The sequence below is a fragment of the Vombatus ursinus genome, unplaced genomic scaffold (genome assembly GCF_900497805.2).
Source record: "Vombatus ursinus unplaced genomic scaffold, bare-nosed wombat genome assembly UNPS02014814.1, whole genome shotgun sequence".
Taxonomy (NCBI): Eukaryota; Metazoa; Chordata; class Mammalia; order Diprotodontia; family Vombatidae; genus Vombatus; species Vombatus ursinus.
In genome coordinates, this window is record NW_020954592.1 from 11,434,629 (window position 1) to 11,450,969 (window position 16,341).

General features: G+C 37.3%; 1 pseudogene; it reads left to right on the plus strand.

Annotated features, from left to right (window-relative positions):
* The first annotated feature begins 6,242 nt into the window (after window positions 1-6,242).
* LOC114022982 lies at window positions 6,243-7,037 on the plus strand (annotated as a pseudogene).
* The last annotated feature ends 9,304 nt before the right edge of the window (window positions 7,038-16,341 follow it).

The following is a 16,341-nucleotide window of genomic DNA, read 5'->3' on the forward strand; positions in this document are numbered from 1 at the left end:
GCAAAAGAGGTCCAAAAAGCCAATGAGGAGAAGAATGCCCTAAAAAGCAAAATTGAACAAATGGAAAAGGAAGTCCAAAAGCTTACTGAAGAAAATACTTCCTTAAAAATTAGAATAGAACAATTGGAAGCTAGTGACTTTGTGAAAAATCAAGACACTGTAAAACAAATCCAAAAGAATGAAAAATTAAAAAACAATGTGAAATATCTCATTGGAAAAACAACTGACCTGGAAAATAGATCTAGGAGAGAGAATTTAAAAATTATTGGACTATCTGAAAGCCATGATCAAAAAAAGAGCCTAGACAGCATCTTTCAAGAAATGATCAAGGAAAACTGCCCTGATGTTTTAGAACCAGAGGGCAAATTAGAAATGGAAAGAATCCACCGATCTCCTCCTGAAAGAGATCCCCAAAGGAAAACTCCTAGGAATATTGTAGCCAAATTCCAGAGTTCCCAGGTCAAGGAGAAAATATTACAAGCAGCCAGAAAGAAACAATTCAAGTATTGTGGAAACACAATCAGGATAACACAAGATTTAGTAGCTTCTACATTAAGGGACCGCAGGGCATGGAATATAATATTCCAGAGGACAAAGGATATAGGATTACAACCAAGAATCACCTACCCAGCAAAACTGAGTATAATTCTTCAGGGGGAAAAAATGGTCATTCAGTGAAATAGAGGACTTTCAAGCATTCTTGATGAAAAGACCAGAGCTGAATAGAAAATTTGACTTTCCAATACAAGACTCAAGTGGAACATGAAGAGGTAAACAGGAAAGAGAAATCATAAGAGACTTATTAAGGTTGAACTGTTTATATTCCTGCATGGAAAGATGATATTTGTAACTCATGAGACCTTTGTCAGTATTAGGTTAGTTGGAGGGAAAAAATTATATGTATGTATGTATAGATAGATAGATAGATAGATAGATAGATAAGTAGATAGAGGGCACAGGGTTTGTTGAAGATGAAGGGGTCATATCTGGAGAATAAAATTAAGGGGTGAGAGAGGATTATACTAGAAGAAGGAGAAAGGGAAAGGTAGAATGGGGTAAATTATCTCACAAAAATAAACAGAAAAGATAAGGCTCTTACAATGGAGGGGAAATGGGGGAAAGTGAGAGGAAATGAGTGAATCTTATTCTCATAGGATTTGACTTAAGGAGGGAATAACATACACACTCAACTGGGTATGGAAATCTGTCTTACCCTACAGGAAAATAGGAGGGGAAGCGGACAAAAGAGTAGGGGAGCACAAGAGGGGAAGGGGAAAAGAGATAGAGAGGAGGGCAGATTGGGAAAGGGGGCAATCAGAAGTAAATACTTCTGAGGAGGGACAGGGTCAAAAGAAAGAATAGAATAAATGGGGGGGATAGAATTAAGGGAAATAGAGTTATTTTTTCACCACATGTCTACTATGGAATTGTCTTGCATAACTGCACATGTATAGCCTATATTGAGTTGTTTGCCTTATCAATGAGGGTGGGTGGGGAGGGAGGAAGGGAGAAAATTTGTAACCCAAAGTTTTAAAAACACATGTTTAAAAAAATATGTTTTCACATGCAACTGGGAAATAAGAAATACAGGAAATGGAATACAGAAATCTATCCTGCCCTACAGGAAAATAGAAGGGGAAGGTGGGGAGAGATAGCAGGGAAAGCAGACTAGGGGAAGGGGTATTCAGAATGCATGCCATCTTAGGGTTGGGGAGGGGTGAGATGGGGTGAAAATTTGGAACTCAAAATCTTGTGGAAGTAGGTGTTGAAAACTAAAAAGAAAAAAATTAAAAAAGAAAAAGAAAAAGAAAAAAAATAGCTAGTTGGATGAGAGAATAGCTCAAAACCAAGCCAAAGATAAAGAGAATCACAAGATAAAATAGACAATTTTGGTTACATGTAATTGAAAAGTTTTTGCACACACACTAACACACACACATGCAAAATAATTTGAGGGTAAATTGTTAACTGGGGAAAATACTGTGCATCATTTTTCTAATAAAGGTATAATATCTAAGACTTTAAAAAAAGGCTCCATTGATTCCTATGCTTTCTAGTGTTTTTCATAGGAAGGGGTGATATATTTTGTCAAATGCATTTGCTAAATCTATTGATAAAATCATATGATTCCTGTTGTTTTTGTTATTGATACCGTAATAGTTTTCCTAATATTGAACCAGCCCTGAATTCCTGGTATAAATCCCACCTGGTCATAGTGTATGATCTTTGTGATATATTGCTGTAATCTCCTTGCTAGTATTTTATTTACATTTTTGCATCAATATTCATTAAAGAAATTGGTCCATAGTTTTCTTTCTCTGTTTTTGCTTTCCCTGATTTAGGTATCAAAACCTACCTAGCACCTTCCTGAAGACTTCCAATGAGGGGAAATTCCCTCCCTGTGGCAAGTCATTCTACTTTTGGACAGGTCTAATGGTTAAGTTTTTCCTGACTGCAAGTCTGTCTTATGGCAATTTCTACCTATGAACCCTGGTTCTGTCCTCTTGGGCCAAACAGAGAAAGTCCAATCCCTCTTCCACATAAAAGCCCTTCAAATACAAGAATGTAACTGTTCCCTTTGAATCTTCTTCTCCTTCCTCCTCCTCCTTTTTCTTCTTCTTCTTTCTTCTCATTTCTCTCTCTGTCTCTCTGTGTCTCTCTCTGTCTCTCTGTCTCTCACTCTCTTTTTCTCTCTGTCTCCCTCCCTGCCTCCCTCATTAAACATGCCCTGTTTCTTCAACAGATCCTTATATGTCATAGACTCAAAGCCCTTCACCATTCTGATTGCCCTCTTCTGGATAATCTACTGTTATTAATTTCCTTCTTTTAGTGTGATGCTCAGAACTGATCACAATACTATAGATGAGAATAAAAGAACAAAACACAGTGAGAACATCACCTCTCTTTCCCAGTGGTCTCCCCCTGCCCCAAGATTTCATTAGCATTTTTAGCTGCTGCATCACTGGGGTCTTTAACAGTCAGCTGATTAAAAAATGCTCCTTCTTATAGATGAGGAAACTGAGGCCCAGTGAGGTTAAGTGACTTTCCCAAGAGCAAATAGGAAGTTGTAGTCAGTCAGGTTTTGAACCCAAGATCTTCTGATTTCAAATCCACCATTATTTTTATTGCATTATGCAATACTATACTTGGATACTATAATTCTGTGAAATGGCATTGCCTATGTGACTAACACAAAAGTTAGTGCCAACCTGAATGCCCTTCCTCCCCAGGCTAACTATCATTCATACATACTTTAGTAGCAAGATGGTCATCCAGATGGTCAACTAACTAAAGGTATGCACATTTTTCAATCATATAATGGAAGATAGAATATTTCACTGGCTACATACTGAATATTATGCCACAACTACCCTGTCTTTAGATAGAGAGAGTCTTTTCCTTGACAGACTCTTTCTTGTTAGGGTCCACAATATCCCCATTAAATCCAAAAACAAGAGGCATGATTACTTTTAGTCCATTGAGGTGAAATCAAGGCAGTGAAAGGTGCTCCAGTTTAATTAGTGAGCCAGGCAGTAGGAGACATGAAGGCTAAGCTCCACATTACCCAACCTCTGGTCCAATTTTTTTCTTTAATAAGCCATGGTCACATTTAATGAGCTCTTTCATTTTGACGTACTAGTAGTTAAGAAAATGTATCACATTTTAACATATCTTCAACGTATGAAGTTATTAAAAATAACCTTAAGCCTTGAAGTTAAAGGAATAAATTCATATTCATATTTATGGGGATTAGACTAGGTAATCTTTAAAATCCCTTCCACCTCTAGCATTCTATGACCTGACCTTTCCCATAGGCATGCTAAAAATAATGAGTTACAAAACAAAAACCTAATGCTTGCTATGTACTCTGTACTCTATGGAAGCAAACATTTCAGTCAATAGTTAATAAACATTTACTAAGTGTATTGCATATTGTGCTAAGCACTGGGGATACAAATAAGAAAAAGAATGTTTCTGCCCTCGAGGAGTTTACAATCTAATGAGGGAAGACAATACACAAAAATAAGCTAAAAAATAGGGCAGTACCAGAATATGCCCTGCTCTTCACAGAGTCAAACCAAGCAGAGTATCCAATTGGAAAAGAAGAGGTGGCTGGAAATTCTGAGTTGTCTATAAGAGGGTGCTTTGGGAGGAGAAGAGACTAGGGGTACTGAAAGAGTAGCCTAAAGATCATGTAGTCCAACCTCTTGATTTTCCAGATATGGAAACTGAGACCCAGAGAGATGAAACGATTAGTCCAAAGTCATAAATCCAGTTAAAGACCGAGTTATAATTAGAAGCCAGGTCTCCAGGGTTAACTTGGCACAAAGAGCATTGGGCTAATTGTCAAGAAAGGGATGTTCTGCAATATTGTATGATGATCAACTGTGAAACACTTAGCTACTGTGGTCAAAACAATGTCCAAGACAATTCCAAAGGACCCATGATGAAAAATACTCTCCACCTCCAGAGAAAAAATTGATGAACTGGGAGTGCAAATTGTCCAGCCCATCATTTTTCACTTTCTTTCTTTTTTGGCAAGATGGCTAATATCAAAATATGTCCGCATAAAAAAATAAATTAAGAAAGAAGTGTATGCTCTAGTCGTGATTCTGTTACTAACTACCTCTATGACTTCAACCAAATGATTCACCTCTGCATAATAAAGGCAAAACAGTTTTCCATATGATCATTTCCTAAATCATGATCCCTATGCATGCTTACTCCTCCCACTATGACACATATATTTGTGGGAAAATGTGTCCTCCACTTATGGGAGAAATGTTCCATTTTAAATCTTATTGTGATATTTCATCAAATACCTTTGTCTTGAACTAATAATAGAATAATAATAATAAAAGAATAACAAAATAATAAAAATAAAAGAATAATAATAATAAAACTTGAACTTTGCCCTCTGGGTGACTTGGGGAAAGGTACACACATCACTGGAGCTCAAAAGCCATCATGTTGAGTGGGTGCTGACCCTGAGACATTGAACCTGGTGTTCCTATTCTAGGAACCTGGTATGGGAGAGAGGGATGCTACTAAATCTAGAAACATAATACCAAGATGCAAATTTGAGAAATGTTTGATGAAAATAATAATACTTCAGGAGAGCGAACACCTTTTGTTGTTTTTTTTAATATACAAATTATCATAACCAAACAATTAGAAGCTCTGAGACCACATCATAACTTCGCACTTTTTCTTCATGTAAATGTCTCCCACCATACTTCCTCACCCAACTGAAAGCCTTGGTTTCCCACCCTCCCCCCCACCTATTCCCAATATGGTTAATATTTACTAGTGTAATTGTTCAATAAAAATTTATTGTGACAATTTCTCTAACTTTAGAATGAGTCACATGATAGACATTTTAATGAATGAGTGTTTTTCAAGGAAAACTACACTATGATGGTAGCACAGTTAAGAAGCATCTTTTCTACAGAAATCAATGATTGATCCGGTTGGTAGATGCTGTGGTCCTGGCACAAAATACAATACAAAATAATGTATACATTTTGCATACTATCAGAGCTAGAATTAAGAGCTAGAATTGCTCTTAAGTGACTTTGCATTAATTTTTTAAAAATAAATTCTTCAAAGGAAACTGAATCTTTTTTTTCTCAGTGAAATAAAATTGGGGCATGGTTTGCTTACTGTGTCCCTTCAACATGTTGAAATTTATTTATTCCTATTCTTACAACAATAGCTTTAATTGAATTGGGATTTGGTATAGTTCTTTTAGAATTATAGAATTGGAAAGGATATTATTGATCATCTATTCTAACCCCCTCATTGTACAGTTGATGAAACTTAGGTTAGTAGGCAGTGTGGAGTATTGGAAAGAGTATTGGATGACAAGAGTCCTTAGTACTAGAGGAAAAAGTCAGAGGGCTTGAGTTTAAATTCTGATCCTAATACTCAGTTCCTATATGACCTTAGCAAATCATTTGCCTTTTCTTGGTCTCTGTTTAATCGATGTAAAATGATAGAGTTAATATTAGGTTTCTTGACTCCCAGTAAGCTCTTCACAGTATCATGAGAAACCAACTTGAACTTTTCTTTTGCTAACATATGAAAAAAATGTTAAACTAATAATGAAGAATAAGATTTACAGAAAATGAGACAATTAAATGTTGAAAAAAATGTTGAAAATTCAATCAGGTCTGATGCAGATGGGTACACATTTTGGGCTGCCCAGAGCCTGTCATGAACACCTGCCTTATTTTTTTGAACATGTAAACAACAAAGCCTTCAAGCAATTGTACCAGACATTAACAGACTATGATACTCAATTTTATATGTAAGAAATTTTGAAAGTCATGGATTATTGTCATAGCATGGGAACTATGCATAGAGATGTTAAACCTCATAATGTCATGGTCAGTCACAAACACAGAAAGATGTGACCAATAGACTGAGGCTTGGCTGGGTTCTATCATCCTGGTCAAGAATATAATGTCCAAATGGCTTGATGGTATTTCAAAGGTCCTGAGCTTCTTGTACAATTACAGTTTGAATATGTGGATATGTGGAGCTTGAGTTGTATGTTGGGAACCATGATCTTTTGGAAGGAGTTGGTAAGGATAGCAAAGGTGCTGGAGACAGAAAACTTGTATGACTATATCGACAAGTACAACATTGAACTAGATCTATGTTTCAATGATATTCTGAGCAGGCACTCCCGTAAGTGATGGGAGTGTTTTGTTCACAGTGAAAACCAGCACCTGGTCAGTCCAGAAGCTCTTGATTTCTTGGACAAACTGCTGTGATAAGATCACCAGTCATGACTCACCGCAAGAGAGGCCATGGAACACCCTTATTTCTACCCAACTATGAAGGACCAAGCTTGGATGGGCACATCCAACATGCCAAGAGGCAGCACTCTTGTTAGTACCACCAACATGATGTCAGGGATTACTTCAGTGCCAACCCCTTCACCAGTTGAACCTCTAGGGGGCTCACCTGTGATGGCTGCCACCAATCCCCTAGGGATGACAGTTCCAGCTACCACAGGCACTCAGCAGTAATGAAGGCTTCCTGATGCCTGAGCAGAGCTGGTCAGGGGAGGGGGTCCCACTCTCCATCTTCCCCCTTGATGTAGTTGTGCCTAGCAGGGGACATGATGGAATACTTCAGAGGTGCTATGTCTGAACAGTTGCTTGTGGATTTATAGCAGTTCAGTCATTGCAAAAAAATTATTATAGGCTTATTTTTTTCTTTTTTTTCCTCAAACTTTTTGTAACTCAGAGGATTCCCTAACAAATTACCTGCTGATGGAATATTCCATGGATGATTCTCTCCCAACCCAACTCCAATCCCAACTCTTCATCTCAAGAATAATGATGGACCAACCCTTTTCTTGCCTGTTGCATTTATCTGGAAATCTCTTCCAGTTCCCACCATTACTCCTCCACCAGCCCCCACCTTTGGAGGTCTATTGTCTCCATGGCCTTCTCCAGAGATTACAAAAATACAGCTTTTCCAGGGAAGCAGGAAAGAAGAAGAAGAAGAAGAAGAAGCAAGAGGGCCCAATTATTCATAGTAATGTACTGTTCACTTTAACACTCAATTCCAGAGGAACTGGGATCCAGTAGGGTACACTGACCAGTGGGACACGGTCATGTAGATGTTGAAAGTTTACCCAAAGTATACAAAGTATACACCCTAAAAACCTCCATTCAATATGAATCATGTCTTATTGTCCTAACCCTAAATTCAGCTCACTTGCATATAATTTTAGTTAAAAGTTTAGTCTGGAAATTAAACATTTGCCCTCCCTTCTTCCCCCATGACTCTCTAGTCTTCTTCCTTTATTCCCCTTCCTGTCAAGGTTCCCATTAGATTTGACTATAATATAGGTAAAATCTTTTTTTTTTTCTTCACATGGCAGATGAGGATGGGAGAGACAAGGAGAAACCTTCCCTGATTTTTTTTACTTGCGATTTTGCATTATCTGATATAACCTCTTGCCTTTAAAAAACAACAAAAAATCCCAAAAATGTTATTTATACCAATTTCATGCCAGTGTCTATTAAAGAGCTTGAGTTGATGGGACATTGGATCACACCAAGTAACATTTTGATCCTTCTTTTCCCCTCATTTGCCCCTTTCCTTCATGTACCATCCAGTGAGAACATCTGTGACCTTAATCTCATAAATGTACACTGAGGGGCAGGAGCAAAGCAAATTCTCTCTAAATGAATGTGAAGCAGTAGATCTGTAGTTTACCACTGATGACAAAGCATCCTTGTTTTAGCTCTGCTCTCCATTCCTTGCTCTGTGTGTGTGTGTGTGTGTGTGTGTATGTACTTTGTGAAAGATGCAATGTTGAAATTCTTTGGTGTAAATAAACTTTTACTTTATCTTTAAAAAAAAAGTTAATTCAAAATTAGTGTTAAAGTTAGTTAATTGTGGAAGTTTCTACTTGAAGTTTGGTTTTACCCATGTTAAATAAATTAAATAACATTTTAGAGAATACAGTCAACTCTTATTGCCAGAAAATGTAGCTATAGCTTATATATAGTTAGAGGCAGAGCCAATATGAAGTAAAATCGGGGATTCAAATGAGCTCTCCCTCAAACACCTCCACATACCTTTAATAAATGACTCTAAACAAATTCTAGAGTGGCGGAGCCCCCCAGGATACAGAGGGAAACCAATTTCTAGCCTAAGACAACTTGAAAATTTGGCAAGAAAGGTCTGTCACACCTGGGTGAGAGTGGACCACAGTCCAGCACAGGCCACACCAGCACAGCCCTGGCCACAGCACAGCCCTAGCCCCGGCAAACCAGAGCAGGCCTTGGGAGTGATTGAATTGGCAATGGTAGCTGCTACCTACAGAGTTCTCAGCCCACAGAAGGTAAGGGGGTCGAACAGCTGGTCAGAAGGTGATTACAGGGGACTATTGTAGACACTGTGGCAGGACCCTTGCTTTGCCCATACTTGGATCCAAATCTCAGTCCTAGGTAGCAGTCCCAGGGCAAGGAGGAGCGCTAGCACAGCAGAACCTGTAGCTACAGTGGAGGGGGGACCCTCCTCACAATTCCAGGGCAGAAAAGAGTGTTTGTGATTGCTCACAGACCACAGCACAGGCCAGGAAAGTAGTAAACACCTCTCCTTAGATCAAACCACCTTACGATGGATGGTATTGTGATGGAATCCTACTGTGTTATAATAAATGATGAGCTCGATGATCTTAGAAAAACATAGATGGACTTGCATGAAATAATGCAGAGTAAAATGAGCAGAATCAAGAGAATGTTGTATACAGTAATAGCAATATAGTTTTAAGAACAACTTTGAGTAACTCAGTCATTTTAACTATTACAAATACCCAAATTAACTACAAAGGACATATGAAGAAAAATGCTTTCTTCATCCAGAGAAAGAACTGATTAATAGAAGAATGTATGGCATGATTTTACATACACACACACACATACATACATACATATTTGTATCTAATGGTAATAATTTCTAGGGTGGGGGACAGAAGAAAAAAAGAAATTTACATGATAACTTAATTATATATTTAAAAGGAATAGCAAGTTGTACATAAAAGATCTGCAGTTTCATGTACATTTTTTATTCTATGCTATGGAAATAATTGTTTTATTTCTTAAGTTCAGAATAAAAGAAATAAAATTTTTTAAAAACTTAAAAAAATCTTTTTTAATGTTCTATCTGTCCATAAAGATAACAGCAGCATTTCATTAAACAAATCAATAGAATAATGATAAAAAATGTCAACACTGACATAGTCTAAATTATCCAACATAAAAGTATATTTCAAAAAGATTTTAAAATATTTTCCTCTTTGGAGAAAAAAATTTGATCTTTTTTTTAATCTCTTCCAACCTTTAAGGAAATAGTCCTTTATATAACCACATTTCCCTGATTGATCTCCCCACAAAGAAATTAATTACTTCCTATAAAAGGCTTATGTCCATTGATGGTATTAATCTTTACCTAATTCCTTCTATCTTTTTTATTAATCTGCACTGGTTTTCACATTTACCATCTGTTTCATTAAATTAAAAAAAAAATTCTCCCCTTAAAGCCCTGAAGTTCTGTTCTCAGGGAAGCAACTTTGGGGCATAGTTTATTTAGTTAACATATCCCTTTGAAAATGGAAATTCATTCATTTAACACTTATTTATAACACATTTACTGATTTCTTACTATGTGCAACATACTACACTGGGGAATGAAAGGAAAATTAAGAGAATAAATTGGTCCTGTTCTGAGGGATTGTAGTTATTATTTTGGAATATTTCCCACCCAGTTACACTCCTCTAAATTTCATCATGTCCCAGAAACCTTTTCATCCTGCAAGATCACATCAGTAAGTATCCTCTACCGCGGGGGCTCTCTTATCCCTTGATTGGAAGATTGAGGGTGAAAATCAGAGAGTTCCTCCCAGAACTTCCATTTTAGAGGGGAGCCCAGGCCAGTCATCTCTCCTTCATTTCTGACAAGACTGCACTCATCTGGATTTCATCTTGTCTTTGGTACCTTCTCTCTCTTCTTCTCCCCACCTTTTTCAGCTTCCTTTTGTGTATTATGTTCCCACAATAGATTGTATATTCCTTGAGGTCAGAGACTATCCTGTGCCTTTCTTTGTATCCCCAGTACTTAGTACAGTGCCTGGCAAATAGTAGGTGCTTAATAAATATTTATTAATTGACAGGCTATAAATACCCATTCAATAAAAAGCACTTACTAATTGCATGGCTTTACCACCAGAAGATTGGCCACCAGGTGATGATTTTTTTTAACCAAGGTGATCTATGAAACAGATTAAAAATATGTTAGCCCGTGGTCTTGTGCAGTGACCTTTGACTTTAACATGGTGAATTGTGGATGGAAATGGAGGCAAAGGGCAATAAGAATTAGATATTTCTTGATTTGTGTAATGAATATAGAGAAGCATGGAAAGATCTATATGAAACAACGTAGAAAAGTAAGCAGAACCAAGAAAACAATATACATAGTAATTACAACAATGTAAATGGAAACAATACACACATGATCAAAAGTAAACGTAGCAAAATTATAAAGATCAAATGAGACTTGAAGAGATTAGACACTCTCACCCTACCCTTTTGTGGAGGTGGGAGATCCACAGATGTTATATACATTGCACATGTTTTCAGACTTTTTCAACGTATCAGTTGTGCTGACTTTTTTTTCCTCTCCAAAAAAATACTATTTTTCATATGGGATGGCTCTCTGAAAGGGGAAGGAGGAGGAATAATGAGATACCATAGTGATAGAAGAAATAGAAAAATATCAATAAAAATATATTTTAAAAAAATAAATAATTTTATATTTCTTAAAATGTCTTTAAATAAGTACTTGGATGCCATTTGTGATCTCAAATCTCTAGTATCTACTCTCTCTAATGATGCCTCTTTAATTCATTCTTCTCCAAACTGTTCTTCTAACTCTCTAGACATTGTCTACCACACAATAGAAACCTCTTTACCCTGGAAGCTCAATTCACCTTGGACTTCACGAATTGGAAATATCCTCTGCCCCTTCCACCTCTCCCTCTCATTGGCTGGTTTCTCTCAGAACCTTCATTTTGTGAAGGCTACCCATACCAGTTATTTCTTCAGTTCTCTTCAGGCTGCACTCCTGATTCTCCAGACTTTCTCTACTATGGCCATAGGATACCTTCATCTTTCCTCAGTTCCCCTTATCAGCTTCCTTTCATGTATTGCCTTCCCCCATTAGAATGTAAGCTCCTTGAGGGCAGGGACTATCTTTCTGCTTGTATTTCTGTTCTGAGTGCTTAGCACAGGGCCTGCACATGGTAAGCACTTGACAAATGCTTGTTAACTTGACTTGTTGCCTATCACAAACTCTCCATGCCATCCTTTTATCCTATGCAACTCTTGTTCATTTCCTTTTGAGAATCTTCATTAGGAGATCTACCTCTAGATATCTTGATATTGCTTATGTAAAAGGGAAACTTATAGGTGTTTCATCTGTCATCACTTGCTCTAACCTCATGATCAACTCACCTTCTTTTCCACATGTATTTCTCTAATCACATCCTTCATGTTGTTTTGTTGTTCAGTCATTCAGTCATGTCTGACTCTTTGTGACCCTGTGGACCATAGCACACCAATGCTGTCCATGGGGTTTTCTTGGCAAAGACAATGCAGTTGTTTGTCATTTCCTTCTCTAGCGAATTAAGGCAAATGGAGGTTAAGTGACTTGCCCAGGGTCACACAAGTAGTAAGTGACCAGATTTGACCTCAGGCCCAGCAGTCTATCCACTGAGCCATCCAAAAATCTGTTCTTGTGCAATTATTTGTGGTTAATATGTAACCACCCACGGCTACTTACCAAGCATCTCTCCATTGCCCTCTGTCTGATGCTCAACTTTATTTCTTTAGGGATTGTGGTATTCCGTGATTCATAGCCAAACAACATCAGTGGAAGAATATTCATATTAAAAAGACAGGCATTTGTTTCAAAGAAAAATTTGGAGTCATTAAAAAATCTTTGCAATTTCCCAAAGGCAATCCACCCTGCTCTCTTCTTCCTGTACAATTCTGGGCCAAGCCTATTGTCTATTTGCATTATCCTGTCAAAATATATTTATTTATATAATGACAGAAAAACTCTACTGGTTGTCAAACTAACTGCCTGTCATAGTCTGGACAGAGACAGTTTTCAACAACATGTATTTTCCTGTGTGGCTTATAAGGCAATATTCTGGGACTTGATGCAGAGCACAATGTCATCTTCAAACTGGGTCATTGAAGTGACCTTACCTTAAAGGAAATCCCTCTTCAACTTGGACTGGACATGTTTTTGCAGTGGTAAACACTTTCACTAAGTATACATCTCAGGTTTTATGTCTTATTTGATACTAATTATCAAATAATTACATTTTTAACCAAAGGATTGTCATATATTTATCTCTATTGCCACGTACTTCAAGAAATCTCACATGATTTTGAAATATACATGGGAGACATGTTGTTGGAAGAGAGCCTTTGAAGAGACATTATGCTCTACTGAATTAAATATTTTTTAAATATTCAACAAAACAAGCAGTGTGATCTTATATTCACTATACCTTTCAATCAATTGTATAACCACAATTGTCTAATATCATTAGCATAATCCAGTATATCCTTTTCTCATACTTTCATCAAAAATATGCTTGATTCATCGGTAGATTATTATTCTCATTAAAATTTTATATTGATGAGAAAGTAGCAATATTGTCTTGTATTGATGTTCTCACAGCCTCCTTTTTTTCAGTAATCATAAGGTCTGAGATTTTTTCTCATACCTTTTGTATTGCCCCTCTCCTTTAGTTACCTTTAAAACTGATTCTTCAACACTATAAAAAATTATATAGCCTCCAGCATAAACCTCCTCTGTGTTTTTTACCATGATTCTTAGTCAACTTAGTCTAATCTTCGCTCTTCTGATTTCTGTCCTTTAGTGTGCTCTCCATTTCCTAATGTAGTACAGTGGGGATTATGTGTAACATTTGCTACCCTGACCCCCACTGCCTGAAGACCAGACAGGTTAGATTTCACCCCTACCGTTGGGTTCTCTGGGACCCGTAAGGGGGTTTGAGGTATGGAGTCTTTCTAAAAATGGCTCTAAACTCCCACTAATGATGTTCCCCCAAGAATAAGGAGGTCCCTTGCACCCCAGTTCCATTTAGCCGCTAATAATCAGACTAGCTTTTACAAAGAAGTATTTACTGCAAAAGTAAAGTATAATCACAAATATACATATACATTCTGCCAACACCCCTACTTCCTGTACTATTTCAGTCTTTGGGAGAAGAAGGAATTAGTTTTATAGCTTAGCTCAGTTTCTATAGCAAAGTGCCAGTTCCAAGTTAAAAACCATCTTTGGCCTTGAGTCTGAGGTGTCCTGGCTTCTCTGGGTTTCCCTGCTGGCATGGCTGGCTACACTATCCTGCCTGCAAATCTATTTCCAAAGTCATCATGACTTGAGCTCTCAGTTCTAGTGGGGACCACTCCTGGCACCTAAATCTGAAGACAATTGACATAGAATAGGAACAAACAACCCCACGCTCATTTATCAAAGCTGGGATAAAAGAGAGGGAGGGCAGAGGAAGGAAGACCTTCCTCTCTCATGCTAAGTTAATGAAGACCTTACTGTGGTTGAACTGTGATCATCACCCAGGAAAGACTGGGAGAAAGAGAATGACTATCTCAATCTTACCAGTTTTAAAGATGCAATCTGTTCCAGTTAGGTAGTCAATTAAAGGAGGCTACCTCACCCACATGAATCAGGAAGGAAAGTGCCTCCATCTTAGGAGATTTGAAAGTGACCAAACAAGCCTGCCTGAGGGGTGCCTCCATGTTAGGTGAATTGGGAATTCCAAAAGCTCCATCACAAATGATACTAGAATCCAAATGTGGCACCTCCACTCTCAATGTTGCAGAAACTTTGATATAGAAATCTTTATAAATCTTTTTCATTTTTATCTTTTCAATTGCAACCTAAAATTTCCAAGTGATTATTTATCTCTTTTGGGTCTCTCATCAAGCTTTCTGTAAATTTCATTTTCTTGTTTCTTCTTGCTCTGGCGTCCGATCACCTCCAGGAACAAATACAAAATTCTCTGTTTGGCACTTTGGCACCTAGCCCCCTCCTAACTTTCTAGTCTTCTTACACCATAGTGTCCAACATATACTCTTCGATCCAATAACACTGACCTCCTGGCTATTCCACGAACAAGACACTATGCCTCAGCTCTGGACATTCTCTCTGGCTATCTCCCATGCCTGGAATGCTCTCCTTCCTCTGCTCTGACTACAGACCTCCCTGGTTTCCTTAAGTCCCAACTAAAATCCTACCTCTACAGGAAGCCTTCCTTAACTCCTCTTAATTCTAACACCTTCCCTCTGGTAATCATTTCCTATTTATCCTATACATAGCTTACTTGTATTTAATTGTTTGTCCATTGTCTCCACCATTAAATAGTAAGCTCCGTGAGGGTAGCAATTGTGTTTTGCTTCTTTTTGAATATCCAGTGCTTAGTGCCCAGTGCCTGGCACATAAGAGATATCTAATAAATGTTTTTTGATTGATGGATGAAGCCCTATTGTCCATAATCTTCCACTATCCTCCTCCATAAGATTTTATTAATTAGCTTTTATTCTAAACTGAGGTTTACCATATCTCTCTACTTGGCAAGAATATCAAGTTTCTAGGTTTCTCTATGACAATTTATCTGCATCCCTTAGAAACAGTGATAGTCTGTATTGAAGTCTGCTCTTTTATCCATTTCTTTTATTTGTAGTCAGCAATTTGTTTAAGTAGAGCCCATTGGAGTATTACTATCTTTTTTCTCATTTGTATTGCTTTTTCAAATATATAAATTTTGATTTCTGCTCTAACAAGACCTTAGATTGACTGGTTCCAGTTGACAGACAACTTGTTCAGAAATCATTCACATATGAGTAATCAGTCATTCCTTGTGAAAACATAATCAGTTTAGTTTTCATGATGTTATTTGACACTTGACATATCCAGCACCTTCCAACTCTAGTCTCAAAGAAAATATTTACAATAGATGGGCCTAAGTCTTCTGTATAGTGTATACATCTTTGTCTTCTCTGATTTCTTACCCCTAAACTATGTTTTCCAACATTTTTCACCATCTTTCCTTATGCATTGAATTCACTTACAATTCAGTTAAATGGTGATTTTATTGAAGAGTCTTAATAAGTTATTCATAAAACATCTTATTTTCCCCATTCTCTGCAACAGATGCTGGAGCATAAGTTTCATTTATTTTCATGGTGGTCTCTTTGCAAATGCTTCTGTGAGTATTATGATATAAGAAGGCCAGATGTTCTGTGAAATTATGTTTTTTGTTGTCTTTTGGTCCACAATAAAACCAACTCTGCCAACTCCTTTATATGCCTCTCCAATGCAAATGTAATGCAAAACGACATATTTTACACATTTTACTTTAGAGCATAAGCTCCTCACAAGAAAGGATTCTTTCATCCTTTGCGCTCTCTAGCACTTATGGCACGTTGCTTAGAACATGGTTGGCATTTTAAAAATGCTTAAAGGTTGATTAATTCCATTTAGTCAGTTAACAATTAATTATTAAGTATGCCAGGCACTATGCTAAACACTGAGGATACAAAGAAAAGCAAAAACACAATCTCTGCCCTCAAGGAGCTTACAGGGAAATGAGAGAGACAACATGCAAATAACTACGCATTATATAAGTGTGTGTATGTGTGTGTGTGTGTATGTATATATGTATGTATGTGTGTATGTGTATGTACATATATACACATACAC